The 19,972-nt window shown below is 42.5% G+C and overlaps 1 protein-coding gene and 1 pseudogene across 8 annotated transcripts in view; one reads left to right on the forward strand and one right to left on the reverse strand.

Annotated features, from left to right (window-relative positions):
- Nucleotides 1–6,869: 6,869 nt before the first annotated feature.
- On the reverse strand, nt 6,870–7,958 carry LOC119512104 (annotated as a pseudogene).
- A 9,481-nt stretch (nt 7,959–17,439) lies between these two features.
- Nucleotides 17,440–19,972, forward strand: part of THADA (THADA armadillo repeat containing) — a 400,812-nt gene continuing 398,279 nt past the window's right edge. For all 8 annotated transcript variants that reach the window (XM_037806790.1, XM_037806789.1, XM_037806794.1 and 5 more), the window contains exon 1: nt 17,440–17,568. The gene's annotated coding sequence lies outside the window, so the exon portion shown is untranslated. The remainder of the gene's footprint in view (nt 17,569–19,972) is intronic.

The raw sequence follows: 19,972 nt of genomic DNA on the forward strand, positions 1-19,972 counted from the left end.
AATGGGACCTGACATGACTTGTTGGGAATATGACTCAATCCCCAATAAACATGAATGTGTCTTATTCCATAAATTTGTGAATATTTGTCTCTGGTTAGGTTCTCTAGAAGCAGAAGCTGAGATGGAGTTTGGCATGAAAGGTATTTATTTGTACTCAAAACCTGTGAAGGGAAGGGAGCAGAAACAGGACTGGTGAGGAGAAGCTGAACTACAACATGGGCTCTATGAGCCTTAGCCAATGCCACAAGGAACCCTGGAGCATACACAAATCTTGGTCACAGTTGTTCCACCAGGACCTGAAATAGCTAGGGCTTTATACGCAGGATGTCATCAGTCCTTGGATGTGGGCTGCTTGGGAAGGGTGTGTCTTTGGGCTTGGAAGCAGTTTAGGCAAACCCTGAAGGGACTGGCAGCTGGAGGCTGCCTGGTGACAGCATTCCCAGCTGCCAGGACAATAAGTTCTTCCTTGAAGTGGGATCCAGATCCACATCTCTGTATCCACTATAGTCTTATTCCAAAAACTTTCAGTCATAATTTCAAATAATGCAGGTATATGTTTGAATTTCCCTAACAAGAACATATGTATTGAAAATAGGTGTGGAAAACATCAAAGCTGTATGATGGAAATTATATTTTGGAAAGATAATACGAATGATTTTTTCTGAGAGATATTATTGGAATTTGAAGCAATGCCATGTACTTTCCTTTCTTTAAGTTTGATGAGCAAAACTTCTGTGCCAGAATCTTAGTCTACTTCTTTCCAAAAGACATCTAATTTTTTCCATGGCAGGTTGCACATCACTTCACTCTCTCCTTTGAGGTACTGTGAATTTCACTTTTTCCATCTCTTTTCCATGACCTCAGGAGCCAACTATCTAAACAAACTTTACTTAAACTGATTCATATGGAAGCCCTGTACTTTGAAGTTTAGTATTATCCTTTTATATTATAAAATAATTCTTCAAATATACTTCAAAGCCATCTGATTTCTTGAAACTTTTTCAACAACATAGATATTATTGAAGAATTTTATGAATAAAATTACTTTTATTTGAAAAAAAAATTTCCTCTGAATCTAAGAATTTTTTTTCTCTTTTGCTCCTTTTCTCTATCTTTGTCATGACTTTTCCTTTCTGACTGCATTTCTTACTGGCTCCAACTAATGCTTCATGTTTTTCTTTTCTAGCTCTTTTCTTTTACAATTTATATGGATATTGATATCAATGGGATCTGGGGGGTACCAGGAACACTAAGAGTTAAGTGCATGAAAAAGCATTAGACTCCGAGGGACAATTTAAACATGGTCTTCCAGGCCCTTAACCCCAAGACTTTTGAAACTCAGCTGTACTTCCGCTATGCACTTACATCTCTAGTGTCTCTCAAGGTTGTGTTCTGTTTGTTTATACAAGACTTAGCTGAAGGGCATTCCGGTCAGTTCTGCTCAGGTCACAAAATGCTATTCAAACATTGTTGCCAGGGTCTAGAGGGAAAAAGATAGTTCCAGCCCTCCATGACGCTGCAGTCTAATGGACAGTCACATTAACAGGTAATTTCAACAGAAAGTTAGAGTTAGATTAATAGAAAGGTATACCCAAAGTGCTATGGGAGGACAAAGAACCAGCACTTAGCTCTATCCAGAGGGCTAAGAAAGGTTTCTAGAGGTGATGACAACTGATTTGAGGGTTAAAGGATGAATAAGAGCCAGCTGGTTCCTCATTACTAGAGCATCATGTGCAGGGCCTGGGCGGAGGCTGGAAAAGAAGCCCATAGAGGTAACATATGTGGTGCCAAGGAGCATCTACTGCATTCTATGAGCCATAGGAGCCCATCAAAGAGTTTTAACCTTTGCCTTTTGTGCTTTGTATTTTGGACAAAGCATTCACACTCAGAAACACACATGTTTTAATGCTCTGAGGTTGCTGCCTTGAAATGCTTAATAACATTTGAAGAAGGGGCCCTGCATTTTCATTTTGCACCAGACCCTGCAAAATGAAATTACCCTGTCCTAGAAGGGTTTTATATATAGTTTTGTGCTTTTAAAATTATTATTATAGAGCTTTTATTAACTTTCTGCACTTGGGTCAAAATATGGGAGGATATTTTGATATGTATATATAAGGCACACATTTTTCTTTTTGCCTCAAGCTCCAGTATGACTTGGCATAATACTGGACTGGAGACATTCTTGACTGTCATGACTAGGGGTGCCACTGGCATCCTACCCTGCACAGACAGCCTTCCCGTGAGAAGGAATTACCAGCCCAAAATGTCAATAGTGCTGAGGTTGAGAAACTGCTTCAAAGGGACAAGTAAGGAGGCTGTTAAAGGTGTCTTGAATTGGAGCAGCGACATAAAATATGGCGAGGAGAAGGCAGGTTTGAGAACTATTTAGAATTTGATAAGGGTGAATTTGAGAGTCAGAAAAAAACCCCAGAGTTTTTACTTGCTTAGGGTCCAGCCTGGTACAGAGCATTCAGAGAGGAGAAAATAGTTATGTAGAAGTTGGAAAAAGAGATAGGAGTTTGAGGTAGGTCACCTGTGTCAGTTTGGATGTATTATGCCCCTCCCCCAAACACCATTATCTTTGACGCAATTTTGTGGGGGCAGACAAAGTAATTGTTGATTAGACTGGAATCCTTTGACTGAGTGTTTCCATGGAGATGTGGCTCAATCAACTGCAAGTGAAACGTTTGATTGGATAATTTCCTTGGAGGTGTAATCCTGCCCATTCAGGGTGGGTATTACTTGGATCACTGGAGTCATATAAAGGAGTTCACAGACAGAGGACCAGAGAGCAACTGAGAATGACATTTTGAAGAGGAGCTGCAGCCAAGAAAGGACAAAACGCCCCAAGAGCAATGCTTTGGAAAACGCCATTTTGGAACGCCACCTGGGAGCAAGCAGACGCCAGCAACGTGCCTTCCGAGCTAACAGGTTTTCCAGACACCATTGGCCATCTTCCAGTAAAGGTACCTGATTGTTGATGCCTTAGCTTGGACACTTTATGGCCTTAAGACCATGGTAACCAAATAAACCCCCTTTATAAAAGCCAATCTGTTTGTGGTATTTTGCATAACGGGCAGCATTAGCAAACAGGAACAACATCCAAATGGAGATGTTTGGTTAAAGGCAAACATCTGAAGCTCTGAAGATAGATTTTAGGATTGTCAACATTTACCTCTATTTTGGTCCTCTGCTAAATCCAACACTTCTGGGGAAAATCTCAGAGAATGGACCCCACAGCTAAATTAGGGGACAAAGGAGGCAATTTTTCGCTTTTTTTAGTTCCAAATTATTTTTCTGAAACCTGTGGCAGAAGCATAGTTTTGTGCATTTCAAATACTTAAGCCCTAAAGAGCTCGGGGCATAGAGTTCACTGTCATGTTATAAGCAACAGGCTGGGCTAACAGGCAAGGTTCAAAGAACTTGACCCTGAGAGGAGATAAAGATTCCATAGGTGGGGAAAGAGGTGGCATGGAGGGGATGTGGAGGAGGGCATGTCTGGGACAAGGGGGACCGGGGCAGCAGGGACCACATAGACAGGGCAGAATCAGGATTAAGACCACCTTGGCTCTACCTAAGAGGCACGTCCCACCAAGGAGTTGCCTTTCCTTATTGTACCAAGGTCCTATGTCTCAGGGGAACAGCGCATAACCTGCAACCAGCATCTCCTCCAGGAATGACACCTAGGGGCAGCCCTCCTTTCCAATAGCTCAGAACATGTGTGGGCCCAGGATATAGGGAAAGTCCTTTCACCCACTCTTGGGTAGAGTGAAAGAGAGCCACACGCTGGTATAGGTGAACACCAAAGTGATCTTCCACTGCTTTGGTTGAGTTTCATAGGTACATTTCTTTGAACTGTTGCTGGATGTCTTTTTTCATCTCCTTTTCCTTCTCCTTCTCCTCCTTTGATCAGCAGAAAGTGAATTTAGCTTTCACCCCAAAAATTTTCAACCTACTTTATTGCCATCAATAAAAGGCAAGAACTTTTCTTTGTTATTTAATCTTATCGGATAAATTTTCCAACTACAAGATAATTGCTTTCTATTTCCTGTTTCTTTTAACCTCTTGTTTTCTATAGCACTGCACTCCTGGGTACCTTTGAAGGCAGAGATGGTATTTTGCACAACACTGTTCCCCAGACCCTGGCATGGTGACCAGCACACAGTGGTCTGTAGTGGGTGCTGTGGTTTGCTGCCCAGATGCCCCCTTTAAAACCCCCTTCAGGATCCCCCTTTGGAACCACTTATTTCCCCTGCTGCTACTCATGCCAGCTGTTACGGCCCCCAGAGGATCCAATGAGTACAAAGGCTGGATCTCTTGCTAAGCCAACTCCAGATCTCCCAGTGGGATCAGCTGAGGTCTCTGTTACAAATGCCCCCAGTTCAACTCCTTCTGCCCCAGCTGTTTCCTTCAATGCCTTGCAAGGGTTGTTCTCAAGAGTACTCCCCAGCAACTCCCCTTCACACGAATCTCTGTCTAGATTCTGTTTCCTGGGGAACTGATCTAAGACATGTCTAGTAAATATTTGTTGAGCAAATGAATAAATGGATGATCAGTTCTTCACCCTGAGCAGCGATATTGTGGAAACCTCTGACCTTTATTTGTACAGTTAATATTTTATTTTGTCATCTCAGGTCCTAAAAGGCAGAACCCAGACACAAATCATTCACAGAGCCTCGGGGTCATGCATGGCTTTTATATGATGATAGCATAAATACCCAGTTGTTTCAGTTATATTGTGATTTGACCACCAGATGGCAGAGGTGACACTTTGGAAAGCCACTCTTCCTGGCTCTGGGCGACCTACTCCAGGATTTAACATTAAACACACATTACCCATTTAACACCATTAATTCCTGAGCTCTTGCAATTAGGGTATCATTTCATTTTGTAGGAAAGTGCCTCCACAATGGCTTTGTTTGCATATAAAAAGGAGAGTTTGGAATGTGATGGAAAGACCCCTGGACTAAGCATGAGAACCACTGCACTCTAGCAATTTGCTCCATGTGAACATGTTTCTTCGTCAGTACAAAAATGAGAATTCCAGCCCTGCATGCCTCACAGGTCTGTTGTGAGGAATCAGTGAAATTAGTGGGCAGGAAGGGGATGAGATTGGTGGAAGGATGACCACATGAGTTCCTCTCTAGCCCAGGGGAGCTCTGGGTATGGGGGATGGGATCAAGTTTGTGTGGGTGGAGGGACATTGCCTGGGACCTCACCCAGTCTCAGCTCCCAGAGTGAGGAGCTGGTGTGATTGTGGTCTCTAAGGAGGCCCTGGCACCTGAGTCTCCCACTCCATTCTAAGCCAGACTCCTGGACCTAGGAAATTGTGAAGGCACCTTGCATTTTTATTTTGTACTTGGCTCTGCAAATTATTTTGTACTTAGCATTTCCTGATAGGGCTTTCTATATAGGCAGTTATTCCTCCTATTGTGGGGCTCTCTGAATTATGTTCCTGACTCCTAGAACAGCATGAAGATTTCCTGCATGCTGAGGTGCAGATAGTATGGTTTATTTCTTACAAAAATGCTCAACTCCTGCCCTCTCCCTTGTGGGTTCCACAAAGCATGAGTAGGTCACTGAGTTTGGATGACTTTCTCACATTGCTATGGGATGGCCCTTGCCTCACTGCCTGAATTCACTCACTTCCACATCAATGTCTGGCTGATGGAAGAGGCTAGAATACGACAGCCAGTATAGTTTGATCCCCAAGGTGCTTCTGGGTTTAGTTTTGTCAGCCCTGAGGCTGTCTGAGCTAAAGGGCTGAGGGCAGACAGCACAGGTGAGAACCATGGGGTCTGTCCAGCTGGGATACAGAGGTGATGGAGTTGTGCAGCCTAGCATCCATTCTCTCCTTTTTCAGTTAGGGAATGTCTTAGCTCCCTAGGGCTGCTGTAACAAGGTTCCATCAACTGGATAGCTGAAAACAACAGAAATGTATTGTCTCACAGTTCTGTAGGTTAGAAATCTGAAATCCTTGCCTCTTCCCAACTTCTGGTGTTTGCCAGCAATCCTTGGTCTTTAATCTCTGCCTCAGTTGTCACATGACTATTCTCCCCTGTGTCTGTCTCTCTGTGTCCAATTCTCTCCATCTTCTAAGGACATCAGTGTGTCAGATTAAGGGTCCACCCTACTCCAGTATGAACTCATTTTTTAAATGTTTAATCTAACAAATATTTATTAAGCACCTACTCTGTGTCAGGCACCCTCACTGCATGGTGTTCCCACAGCACAGACATCTGCTCTGAAATTAAAACCAAGAAAACAAACATTGCCACATCTGTTCAAACTGGTGGGTTGGGGTGGTGCTGGGAGTGGAGGTGGGGGATGCTGGTGGGGTGGGGGTGGTGGATGCAGGATGTTCCCATGTCAGAAAAATGCACCCACCAGGAGCTTGTTTTCTTTCTCTGGACAAGTCTCTACCAAGTGATTGTTTTAAAGCATCCCAATATTTACTGAGAGGGAGCTGTTACCTTCATATTCGAATACTCTAACCTCTAATTCAATAAAAGGAGCAAAAATGGCCTGTTGTAAAGGACATTCATATTTGGATTAGAAAATACTTTGTTCTGTTCCTACCATTGCAACAACCCTTCAGAAAGCTATAAATGCCCCTGCCTTGACTGCATAGCGTTTAAGGTAGACCTAGTTCTGGATCCTTGAGTCAGAATCTTCTAGTTGTCCACAACTTCACAAGTCCTGAGAAGGAAGAGATTTCTATTCCGAAGAGGAGTGAGTGGAATGGCACAACTGGTTTGGAACACGACAATCTGCACCTGTATTTACAGAAGCAATGCAAACAACAAGACGTCCTAGTCTTACTTTGTCTCACACACACCTTGGGGACTAGCGAGAGGGCCCAGGCCTCAGCCGTGCCAGCGGCAGTCATGGAGCTCACCCTCCTTCTGGTCCTGCACTGCCAGGAAGTTCTTCACCCCCACCTTTAGGAGGCATTGTCAGTATATACGCTCCTCCATGTCCGTCTTCAGAGGCCGCCAGGTGTCTTGCAGGTTTTGAATGTCTCTCTCTGCTGCCCCCAATTTTTCAGAGACATACTCATCTACTATATGGTTTCACTTTGTACTCTGAGCTCCTCCAGCGTCCTCTCCTTTTCTCGCAGTTCTGACGCCAGCTCCCCTGGGTGTTCTCCTCTCTAGCTTGCTGCTTGTTCTTCCTTTGGTCATCAGCCGTAGCACATGGAGAACTGCCTCTGGCGCTGCCTCCTGCGATGCCCCGTGCTGTCAGCCAGGCCTTGCTCTCCCGTGGGCTGGGCAGCTCCGTGTCCCTTTTCTCCATGGTGACGGCCCTCTATGTCACAGCCATCACGAGCTTGTTCTCAGCTTTCGGGTGTGGGTCGGCTGGACCCCGCATGAGAGGCCTCTTCACTGTCCATCCCAGTGACACAGGATGCCTGAGAAGGTGGGGTTTCACACCCAGATTCCTGGCCAAAGTGAGTTATCTTCACATGTTATTGCTCAAACTCATATTCGCAGCAAAGTAGGCATGATGGGAAATTGGGAATAGTTACTCGAGGTCTCAGTTTTCTCCTGGGACTTGTCTCTGGCTAAGTTTGGCAGCTTCTTTCATTTTATGGAATTTCTCTGCAAATGTTGTCAGCTGCTGTTCAGAGGAAAATCACAAACCAAACATGGTGTTGGCTCTACCCACTGTCCAAACTTCTGTGACTTTTTGGTGAAAACCTTTTTTGGTGTGATTGGGCTGTTTACCAGCACCATGATTCTATCCACGCTGATGATCAGATAGCTTTTTACTGATAACACTGTAGAATTAGAAAATGGTGACTGCCTGCTTGCTCGTGGGCACCAGTTCTTCTTGTTCTCCCATCTTGGACCCAGCCCTGGAGTGCTCCATTCCGTGGGGGTGGGAGGTGCCAGGTGGGGGCAGGCAAGGCTGGGCCACTGAGGGCTGGGTGGCCCAGCTTGGGTGATTCCCATCTCCAGTAAGACTTCACTAGAAATTGCCTAACTCCATCTATAACGACTCTATTTCCAAATAAGGTCACATTCTAAGTAGTGGGGATTAGAATTTCAATTTACCTTTTGGGGGGACAAAATTCATCCCATAACAGAGACTTATTAGTTTTCTATTGTTTCTGTAACAAATTACCACAAACTTAATGGCTTAAAACAGCACAACTTTATTATCTTACAGTTCCAATGTCAGAGGTATGAAATATGCTTTATGGGGGCTAAAATCATGGTGCTCCTTCTGGAGGATGTAGGAGACAACTGGCTCCCTTGCCTTTTCCAGTTTCTAGAGACCACCTGCATTCCTTGGCTTGTGGTCCCTACCTCCAGCTTCAAAGCATGTTACTCTAATTTCTGTTTCCATTGTCACATCTCCTTTTTCTGACTCTGATCCTTCTGTTTCCCTTATAAAGACACTTGGAATTACACTGGGCCTGCCGAGAAAATCTGGGATAATCTCCCCATCTCAAGATCATTAACCTAATTTCCTCTGCAGAATTCCTTTTACAAGTTCTGGGCAAGTTCTGGGCTTACCCCATTCATCTTTGGGGACCCTTTATTCAGTCTACCACAGGACGTTCTGAAAATTAAGGGTGGGAGTGGGGGCACGTGGGGGTAAACCCAGGAAGGGCCCTTCCAGTCCTAAACCAATTCTGACCAAAGTAGGCAGATCTTATCTGTGGGGACTGCAATTAGTTGTGCTGATTCAGAGCTGGTGCCATGACATGCTAGGTCAGATCATTCAACTGATGAAAAAAGAAACTATTATTTGCATAATATTTTGTGTGATATTTAAAAATAAAGTTGAATGGCCCCATTTTATAGACTTTCTTCTGGAAGTTTGCCCAGAGGTAAATTGGGCTTTGCCTGGAAGAGGTAAGAGGTGAATTATGTTTAGCTCATACCCAACAAAGTTCCAAGCAGCCATTCTTCAGGCCCTCATGCAGTCCGCCAAGGACTCAGCATCACCATGCATGCCTCACTCAAACCAGAATCCTAGAAATCCTCCTCCATTCTTGCCTTCCACATACTGCCTTTACATAATTAGTCAGCAAGTTCTTTCAATCTGGCTTCCTAATCATCTTTTAAATCCATTTAGGTACCTTTCATGACTATGTCCTGTAAGTAAGGCAGTTGGATAAGAGTAATTGAGGTATTCAACTTTTATATCTCTAGAGAATTGCCCAGAGCTGCCCAGCTCCTGCCCTGAAGTCCAAAAGAACTTGTCTAGGGCTTCTCATTGCACACATAGAAAATGAGAATATGGCATGGCACACAGGTAAATAGATAAGGTAGTGTTCCGGTTTGCTAATGCTGCCATTTTGCAAAAAACCATAAATGGACTGGCTTTTATAAAGTGGGTTTATTTGGTAACAAAGTTACAGTCTTAAGGCCATAAAGTGTCCAAGGTAAGGCATCAACAATAGGGTACCTTTATTGGAGAAAGTCCATTGGCATCTGGAAAACCTCTGTTAGCTGGGAAGGCATGTGGCTGGCATCTGCTTGCTCCCAGGTTGCTTTTCAAAATGGTGTTCTCCAAAATGTCGGTGTCAGCTTTCAACAGCCGTCTTCAAAATGTGTCCCTCAGCTGAAGCAAGCGTCTGGGTTTGTGTGGCTCTTTTTAAAGTACTCCAGTAACCAATCAAGATCCAGGCTGAATGGGTGGGGCCACACCTCCATGGAAATAATCTAATCAAAGGTATTACCCTCAGTTGGGTGGGTCACATCTCTGTGGAAATAACCTAATCCAAATATCCCATGAGATTGCATTGAAAGATTATTGCTTTTTCTGGGGAACATAATACATCCAAACCGGCACAGGTAGTTATCTGTGAGGGTTCCCAGACCTGGCCTGGCTGTTCTGAAGGCTGAGGGCTCATTAACTTGGTGCATCGTTGCCCATTTGCTACTGCAGTCTGCCAAGCACAATAGTTGGGAATCTATGAGCTAGTCCATTCTTTCGATGGCTGGACCACACTTGGATCTTGAGGAGAAACATGTAGCCATTGAGCATGAGTCCTTGGTTCCCTTGCCTGTCTGCTGAGGACATACAACCTCCACCTTCCTCTTGTCTACTGCTTTATAGCTTGGATTCCTGCCCTGAAGCCTACCTAGTCTGCCATTCACTTGGCATCCTCCTCACTCCAGTGGCCAGGACCTATTCCCTATATACTCCAGTACAGGTAGAGAGCTTACTGTGAAAGGAGTTACTTATGCCCACTTGGTATTGTCTGCTACCGGGATTCTTGCTTCCATGATATCATCATCTATGTGTATCAAACCCAAGTTCACCAACATCAGATTGACTAGCTACCTTCATGGGCTTGCTCACACCTCATGGTAAAGGAATGGTAGTATGGCAGCTCCTGGAATGCTACAATGTGAATTTGGAAAAAGAATACTCCATTCTCCTTTAATTAAGCTTGGAAGGAAAGCAGAATTGGGGTGAACTTTATAGGTCACCCTAAGTTGAGGATTAACACTAGTAGCATCAAGTCAGGACCAGGACATACTTTTATCTACTTTTTTATTATAAAAAGCAATGTGAATATACACACAAATATGTATATATATTTATATACATATATATACATTCAAATTTACGTATTTTATGTATATTTTTAACCAAAACACCCCAGAAGTTACATATCCAAATGAGAATAGTCCCCTTCAGAGAAGTCACCTTTGGAGGCCATAATATTTTTGGAAATGTTGTTGCATGTGTTTTTAAAATGTTTTCTCCAGCATCCTCAATGGTATAGAAATATTTATTCTTTGGAGTTGGACTTGATTTTTGGAAATCACCAAAAATAATTTTAAGACATAAAAAGTATGATCAAGGGGAGTGATTTGTTGATCAAATGGCCCAAAGCAAGGTTAGATGATAAATTAAATAAGGGTGATTTTCTTATATAGTCAAAAGAACACAAAACAACAGCAAAAGGAGCTTTCTAGAAATTTAAAGTAATTGCAACAAGATTGAAATAAATGAAGAATCATGCTAGTTTGGACAGATAGGATTTGAAATGTGTTTTAACCAATCTGTGGGGTTGTAGAGAAAATATTTTTATGTTTCTGTACAGTTAGGGCTTTTTGAGCAGTACACTGAAACTTGGGACCTGGACTTATTTAAGCAAACTTTGGAAGGTAATTTGTAACTGATTAGATAGTGAGAGGACTTCAGAGAGATTTACCTCTTGGAGATATATATTTACATTTCAAGGGGAGGATGGGACCTGGGATCATGGAAGCATCCTGGGTTGTAAAGCTGGAGCTTCTCTTTCCCTTGGAGAAACATGTTACATTCCAAAGGGTTAGAGTCAGAATCCAGTGTTCATTCCAATGCATTTCCAAGGAAACTCTCTCAGAAGAATTGAGGTGAGGGAGAGGTACAGCTGCCTCTCCTTTTATATAAATGCCCAGATTCATTTTTTCAGAATTCCTTGCCTATAATACAGACTCCATATGTATAGGGTTTTGTTGATCCAGCTCTCATTGTGTTGTCCCAGGGATAAGAATTGGGATACTGGAGAACCATATGGTTGTTTGCTATATGGAAATAATAATACTCTTTTCTGTTCCAGAAATCTAATGTGGATAATGTCAATACAAATAGAAATTAAAAACCTAACACAAACCTGACCTTTTCCAATAGATTGGCACTATGGTTTACAAAATTTATTTTCTCCTCCTATAAGTTAGCCAGTAGGGTGCAGCTCTTCTCTCTAAATTTACATCAATCTTTTCTATCTCATCCCATTCCAGGGATTCTTTGTCCCAAAGAAACCACAATAGGTATCTACCAGTCCCTCCAATGGGAGAGCTGAGAACTGGGACTGTCCTTTGGTCAGGACAATGTAAATCTTCCTCATTTGTCTTTCCCAGATAAAACCCATACATGGGCTCCCAATACTGGATGTTTTGGGTGGCAGAATAATGTGGGAAATGATGAGACTGCTTTTTGCAACAGGAGTTAAAAAACAAAAAACAAACTTTTTTTCCAAAAGTATTTTAAACAAGGACATTGCTGTACATTTTTTTACTGTTTTTTTTTTTAATCAATTTTAGGTTTAGAGCAGTTACAGTGTTTACAGAAGAACCACACAAAAAGTACAGAGTTTCCATAGACATACATAATTTTTAAATGTTTTCTCATCTGTGACTAACACAACTGTTCCCTTTCTTTAAAATGGCATTAATATAATTCAAATGGTAAAAATGGCAGCTTTTTGGTAATTTGGGAGTCATGGTAGATTGAGTTATGTACCCCAGAAAAAAACATATTTTTAATCTTAATTGCTGGGTTTGAAACATTGTAAATAGGACCTCTTAATGATGTTATTTTAAACTAAGGCGTGGCCCAAATCAAGGAGGATAGTTTCTTAATCTGGATTCCCGGAGGCCTTATAGCGAAAGCCACAGGAAGTCAGCAGGAACAGGAAGAAAAAGGAGAGCACATCACCATGTGATGGAAAGGCCAAGGAACCTCAGGAATTGTGCAGCCAGCACCAGAATGCTATAGGAGAAAGCAAGACTTGTTGAGATCTAGATTTTGGACTTCTCCTAGCCTCAAAACTGTGAGCCAACAGATTCTCATTGTTTAAACCCACCCATTGTGTGTATTTGTGATATCAACTCAGGCAAACTAAGACGGGGTGTACAGTTATCAACTCTATAGCCTGTAAAATGAGGCCTTAAAGGAAAAATTAATTAAACCAGCATTACAACATTAAACAAAGTTTAAGAAGAAAAAAAATCCAGTCTTAGTAGCCTGACAAACTGCTTTTGCAAACATGTTCTTTTCCAAATCTTATTCCTAGTATCCAGTTACGAAGTTGTAAACATAATGCATATATAATTTTCTGTTCTAATATTTTCAGGTGATACTATATGATAACTATCAGTCAGAAGGAGAGACACCTAAAGAGATGTCGATCTACTTCAATAGAGGTATCGGGGTTGCTCACAGATGCCCAGTTCACACAGCAGTGGATGGAACAACGTTTTACTCACATACAGAAGAGACAGGGCAAGGTCAGCTTCATTCGGGGGCTGTGATTCTCCATGTCCAGCAGGTCTCAATCTGTGGCAGGGAGATGTTCTACATGCAGTACCCCTCTCTTGGGTTCATGTGCTGCTGCAATGGAGGAACACTGCTCCCTCCCCACCAGGGACAGATATACCCCTGGGGTATGAACTAGATGTCATAAAACATGCCCACCAGAATCAGACGGTCTGCAGTGAATATTTATTTATATTTGGGACAATAAGAGAAGGACTTAACCAGTAGTCCTCCTGTCTACTAGGGGATTGTGTTTTATCCTGCCAGGACTAGGTTGACACACCTGGTCCTGAGCACAGGATGTATTTGTGCCCTGGAAAAGGTGGCAGGCTGTGCTAGGACTATTCCCCGCCACAATAACTATTTTTCCTTTTAAAGTTTAAATACTTGATTTTTTGATATAAAAAGTATGGCAACAACATAGATGCATTTTAAAACACATCAAGCAATTTTCATAAAGCAATTTCCTAGTAGGAAGTTAGTAAGCTAAAATCTCTCTATAAATATTTGTTTTATGTCCTCTTCTGTGTATATGCTATATTCCACATAAAAAATATGATATTATTCAAACAATGCAGAAATACATATCATGGAAAGTGCCTTCCTCCTCCCCCCATAATTCTACCTCCAGTTCACCCTGGCCAAACTGCTTATTAAAAGGTGGAACTAATTCTGTCATTTGGTGTCACATAGTAATAAAAAGCACCATTAACACTGGAAAGAACTTGGTGGCCCTTTTATCCTAATCCAACAAACATTTGCTGAGCTGCTTGTGCTGGGCACTGTGCTAGGCACTAGGGACTGAAAGGTGGACCCTGTCTTGAGAGCATTCATGGATTAGCAGGCACAGACAAGCACACGATTCACTACCATATGCTAGCAAGTGACAACATAACAGACAAAAATCCAAGTATAGCTGAAGAATAGGGATACCTTGTCAGGTTTCACTGAGGTGACATTTGAGATGGATCTTCAAGTGTGAGGAAGTTTTCCAGGTGGAAATAAGAAAGACCCTTCTAACAGAAAGAAAGCATAGCACAGTATGTGAAAAAACAGTGTTTTCAGGGAATATTGAGAAGTTGGAGCCTGGTGTATAGTGAAGGAAGAGAGGAAACATTATATAGAGGACAGCCACTATGTGTTCTTAAACAGGGAAGGGATCAGAATTATTTAAAAAAGAGAAAGTTTGAAGAACTTCTACACTGTGCCTTCCTTATAATAAACCTAGTTTTATGTTTAGATTCTGTGGCTGTCTTCTATGAGAATGAACATCATTAAAGGCCAATAACCTTGTAAGAAAACATGAGCAAGCATGTTTCCTTAAGAAGCACTATGGAAATTATATTCTAACAACTCTTAAATAGACCATTTCTTAGTTATGATTCCTCAGTAAGTGCATCATAAGCATCAAGAGAAATCTGCAGATGTTATAGTACTGTGGTAGCCAGCTCCCAAATGGCACCCCAATGATACCCACCTCCTGGTATTCACAACTCTGTGTAGTCTCCTCTCACACTGAATAGGGCTGAACTTCGTAACCAATAGGGCATTGAGGGTGTGTGACTTCTGAGGCTAGGCCATAAAAGTCACTGTATCTTCGACCTTGCTCTCTGGTGCTCCCTCTGGGGAAGGTCACCCTTTTGTGAGGATGCTCAAGCAGCCTGGAGAGGGGCCTCCTGTCAACAACCAGCACCAATGAGTCAGTCATCTTGGAAGGGGATCCTTCAGTGCCAGTCAAGTCTTCAGATAACCGGAACCCCAGGTGACATCTGGACTGCAACTTCATAAGAGGCTCCAAGCCAGAACCACCCGAAGTTCCTTCTCAATTTCTGACCCACAGAAACCGTGAGATAATGTTTAGTGTTTTATGTCATTAAGTTATGGGTATTTTGTTATGTAGCAATAGATAAATAATAGAAGTACTTTGCTTTCTTTCACTGGCTTTGGGACGAACCATGATGCAAATAATCTTACATTAGTATATAACAAAATATCCATATTCATATCTCTAGGATAAGCTTTTAGACATTTTTTTAGCAACGAAACTTAAATAAGACTTTTTATGGGGGGTTGTTCAATTTTGTAAATCACTATGCATTGCTGGCAGATAACCATAAACAATATTTTTGAAGGACAGGATGGTGACTTTGAAACTGAAAGACTCTAGTATGCTTTTCTGTTATGGAAAACAATATTTGCAGAACTCATCTTGGATTGGTCAGTTGTACTGCTTCTAAAGTTTTGGCTGCTTTGAGACCTTTATAAGCAGAGTATAGGCAATTACCTTTTTTTGGCTTTAAAAGTTCAAATTTGAATTACTCCAATGTCTTTTCAAATGTAAAAAAATGAAAAAAATTGTAGGTATGAAAATGTGGCATTAAGTATAAAAAAGCATTCCCTCTCTTAATTGGGAAAATATTATTGTTTTAAGACTTGCATATTTATACTTTTATACACTAAGGATGAGCCTTTAAAAATTCCCTTGGAATGAATTTTACAAATATATAACCACTTAATGTTTGTGGTTCAAATTCATGCTCCTGTGTTTCTGAAAAAAAAAACTCAAGCAGAAAATTTAAATTAAAGTGGTCTCAAGTTGATAATGTTGCCAGGTAAGTATTAAAGATAAAAGGGTATCTTTGCCTACAAACATGTAACTATTTCAGTCTTTAAAATCAAAACCTTCTCTTGCTCCTCTTTCCCTAGGAGTTACCACCCCGTTTATCTGCCCTTTGCATACCAGAAAATGTTTTCTCATCTTACCCATTCCTCTCCACCAAGTCTTTTTTAAACCCTCTCAAAATTGCTCAAAGCAGACTTTTGCTCCTACCACTCCACCAATCTTTGACTCTTTTTTTTCCCTCATAATCCTTATCCTATCCTTCAGAAAATCCTGTTAGTTCTACTTCCAAATTATATTCAGAATCTGTCCACTCCTCACCTGCTCCACTGCTACCACCCCGGTCTGAGCCACCACCATCTTGTCTGCCTAGTTTACAGCTATAGCCTCCTCACTGGTCTTCCAGCTTCCACAGTCTATTCTCAACACAGTAGTTCCAGTGATTCTTCTAAAATGTAAATTACATCCGATTACTCTTCTGCTCAAAATGACTCCCCATTTCACTTAAAATCAAAGTCCAAGTCCTTACAACTGACCATAAGGCCTTACATACTCTGACCTCCTTGCCTCACTCCCTTCTATCTTCCCCCTTGCTCACTTGGCTCCAGCCACACGGGCCTCCTTGCTGTCCTGTCAACAGACAAGCTCCTGGACCTCTGCGCTGGCTCTTCCCTCTGTATGGAATGCTTTTCCTCCCTATATCCACATCTCTTGCACATCTTTGCTCAAACGCTATCTACTTACTGAGGCCTACCTGGCCACCCTACTTAAAATTGCAACCCCTACCCCCTCCACTCTCATTTTCCCTTCTTATTTTTTCCAGGTTAGTCATCACCCTTTAATATATATGTTCATTTGTTTGCCTCCCAGCCAACCTCTTCATTGCGAAGTCACATTTCTACTTCTTTCAAACGGCTAGCCAGAACCAAAAAAGGGTTTCAGTCACAAATGGCAGTTATTTCAGTGGGCTTGGAACAACATATATTTTAATAAAAGAGACAAAGAAAAGAAAGTAGCAAAACAATAACTCCTGTTAAAAATAAAGGTTTCAAGAAATTTTTGTTTCAGTTATACGTGTGTTCTTATGTGTTCTGTTCGTTAAGTACAAACTATTTGAAAAAATCGCTGTAGAGGAAGTTCTGCACACATTCATCAGTTGACATGTACAAGAAAAGTTGACAGCGGCGTTGTAAGGATCGAATCATCTGACAATTTTGTTATATTTGCGTAAAAAAGATATATCCTATTTAGGGGATAGTTTTCAAGGCTAGCACCTGGCAACTTCTAAGATATAGCTCATGAGCTATTTGGTGAATGAATAAATGCACTATGACACACATTAGTTCCTTTCAGCACTTTTCATTTTAGTAAAAAATCCTTTCTATGGCTTCAGTTCAATTCCCACCCCACGCCCCATTCCATCTCACTGGTTCTAAAGTCTTTGGACTCATCGTTCCCGCTGCCCGGGGGTGATTTTCTGTCTTTGGGCTGCGTAAGCTGAGTCGGAAAGAGGCTGGAATGTCTGGATCAGGCAAAGGAGTTTCCCGGGCACCCAGGGATGTGAAGGTTTCGGTCCAGGATCCCAAAAAGAAACAGACAGTATTCCAAAGCCGCTAGTTTATTCCACTGGTGCAAGGCGGCCCAGCGCTTTAAATCCGCTCGGTAACGCCAGTTCCCTGGTGACATCACGACCTCTCGGACTCGTGATTGGAGGAGCTGCCTTTGGTCAATTATCGCGATAACTCTTCCTCCAAGCCTCCTCCCTCCCTCCCTCCGCCCCAACCCGGTAGTCTACTACAGACCACGTTGCGAGTCTGGAGACACCGTCGAGTTTGACCTGCTTCCGGGACTTCTCCAGAGAGCTGCAACTCTTCTCAGATGCTCGCGGGCACGAGGTTTGGTCTCAAGCGTCCTGTCCGCCAGACCTGGCGCAGAGCGGGACTGTCCGGGTTCTTCGCCGCCGGCTTGTTAGGGCCGCCTGGTGTACAGCAATGCCTATCTTTTAGTATCGCGAGAATTTGGCGTCGTGAACCTGGTCTCAGGTCTCTCTGTTTCCATGGGGACCGTCCTTTAACCACTTTTCTCCTTGTTGTTCCTCCAACTCCACGTGTTTTTCAGAAATCGCCCAGGGAATGTTTGTGGGTGTCAGCCAGAAAGATGTAGCTGGGAGCGAAGCAGCTTTGAAAAGGGAAGCAGGCAGTGTGACCTAGAAAGAGTGTGACTTGCTGGGCACAGATTTTCTCCATTGGGGATGCCCAGTTCGTCTGGACACAAGTTTAGGCATCCACTGATACGCAAAAACGCGGGACTATTTTTGTACAGTCCTGAGGGTTCCCAGATACGATCCGGCTAAATTAATCAGAGAATAGTCTCCTCAGTTATAATTCCTTGGTCCTTTGTAAACTTTGTGCAACTCTTGTGTCCCTACGAAGTGATCCCCAATTATTCTCCTAGATCTAATCATGCCACTTTAAAAATTCCTTTCTTGTCAGTGCCCTCCTAGCTGTGTACATTTTTGTTTCCTTTTTCGGTTAAGTGGTTATTCACATGCCGTTGCTGTATTGATTTCTTACTTCCCAGTTGTACCATAGGGTCTTCATTGTCAGGGACTAGTCTGTCACTTAGATATGGAATGGACGTTAGGTAGTTTACCTTCCTACTGTTGAAAGCATTAATTCATTTGCTTGCTCCTCAAATATTTATTGAGCACTCGCTATGTGCCAGGCACTGATTTGGGCATTGAGAATTCAAACAGTGAACAAGACAGATTAAAATTGTTGTCCTCATGGGGTTTACCTCTAGGGGAGGTAGACATACAAGTAAACAACTTAATGTAATTTCAGGGAGTAGTGCTGTGAAGAAGATAAGGTGATGGAAATTGTGTGTATGAGTGGCATGTGTGTAGAAGAGAGAGTGATCATAGAAGGCTTCTCTTAGGAGGTGACATTCTAGTAGAAACCTGAATGATGAGAAGGAGTCGGTCTTGCAAAGATATGATGGGATGAACATTAACAGGCAGAGAGATCAGCAAAGTGAAAGACCCTTTAGATGGAAATAAGAGGATCAACAAGTGCAAAACCCCTGAGACAGTCAAGAGGAGATTGGTTTGAGATGAATTGCAGAGGAAAACAGGGCAAGATTATTTAGGGTCTTGAGGGCCACAGTCAGGAATTTGGATTTTATTCTAAGCGTAATTGGAAGCCCTTGGAAAGTTATAAGCAATAGAGCAATTAGATTTGATTAGGGTTTTTGAAAGATTACTTTGGCCATTGTGACAAGAATGGTCTCTTGGGAGACAAAGATAAAAGTGAGGAGACCAGTTGGGAGGCTTTTGAAAGGATTCAGGTGAAAATTGTTCATTCACCTTTTGTTTGGACATTCCCAGTGTTGGGAAATTCTCTTTGAAAAAGGCAGCCCATTCCATAGTTGGATCGTAGAGTTATTCCTTGTATTGAGCTGGACTCTGCCTTCTTGAAGCTTTCACTGCGTTTCCTAATCCTGTAGCAATACAAAAGAAATCTACTCCCATTTCCCCCATAATAGTCCAGCAATTGTTTTAAGGTACTTGTCTTGTGCTCCTTTGTTCAGGCCAAACACCTTTGGTTAACTGAGCTGCTCTCAGGAGGAGGTGCTCTCCAGGCCCTTCTGAAATCTGGTTGTTCATTGGAAACTCCATCATTTGTTCTGAACTCTTCTTAAAGTATGCCCACTGGCACTGTACATAATGTGCCACTTGTCACCTATGTGGTTGAACCAGGGATTGTGAACTCCCTTCATCTAGGTGACTTCTCTTGTGGTTTTTAGCAGGAATATTGTGCTGTTGGCTCACTATTTAGCAGTTTCAAACCACATTTTGCCTCCCCCTGTGTCACAGCCCAAGAAGGCTTTTGTAGCCAAAGTACTAAAGAAAGCACTAGACACGTTCTGAGACATGAGTTTTCATTATAGGGCTTACCTACAGGGTGGGGAAGTCGAGTGATTTTGCCCTAAAATCAGGAGCTTCTCTGAATGGATTTAGGAGCTGCTCTAAAAGGCGGCCAGTTCAGAGCACAGCGTGGAAATGGTCCGCACTTTGGGGGGCTGAATAAGCTGGTTATAAGGGCTGGACATTCATAAGGCAGGGAGCAGGGGTGGGTGGGGTTGGGGTCGTGCACTGTAGGGGGGATTGGTTGTAATCGACAGGGAGGAGGGGAGGATTATAGAGATAACAGTATCTCAGGGAGTCTCAGGGATGAGGTAGTTTCGAGTCTAGATTACAGTTAGCATCTGATATTACAAGGAGAATAGGTCAAACCTTTG

Source organism: Choloepus didactylus, chromosome 17 (assembly GCF_015220235.1).
Source record: "Choloepus didactylus isolate mChoDid1 chromosome 17, mChoDid1.pri, whole genome shotgun sequence".
NCBI classification, from domain to species: domain Eukaryota; kingdom Metazoa; phylum Chordata; class Mammalia; order Pilosa; family Megalonychidae; genus Choloepus; species Choloepus didactylus.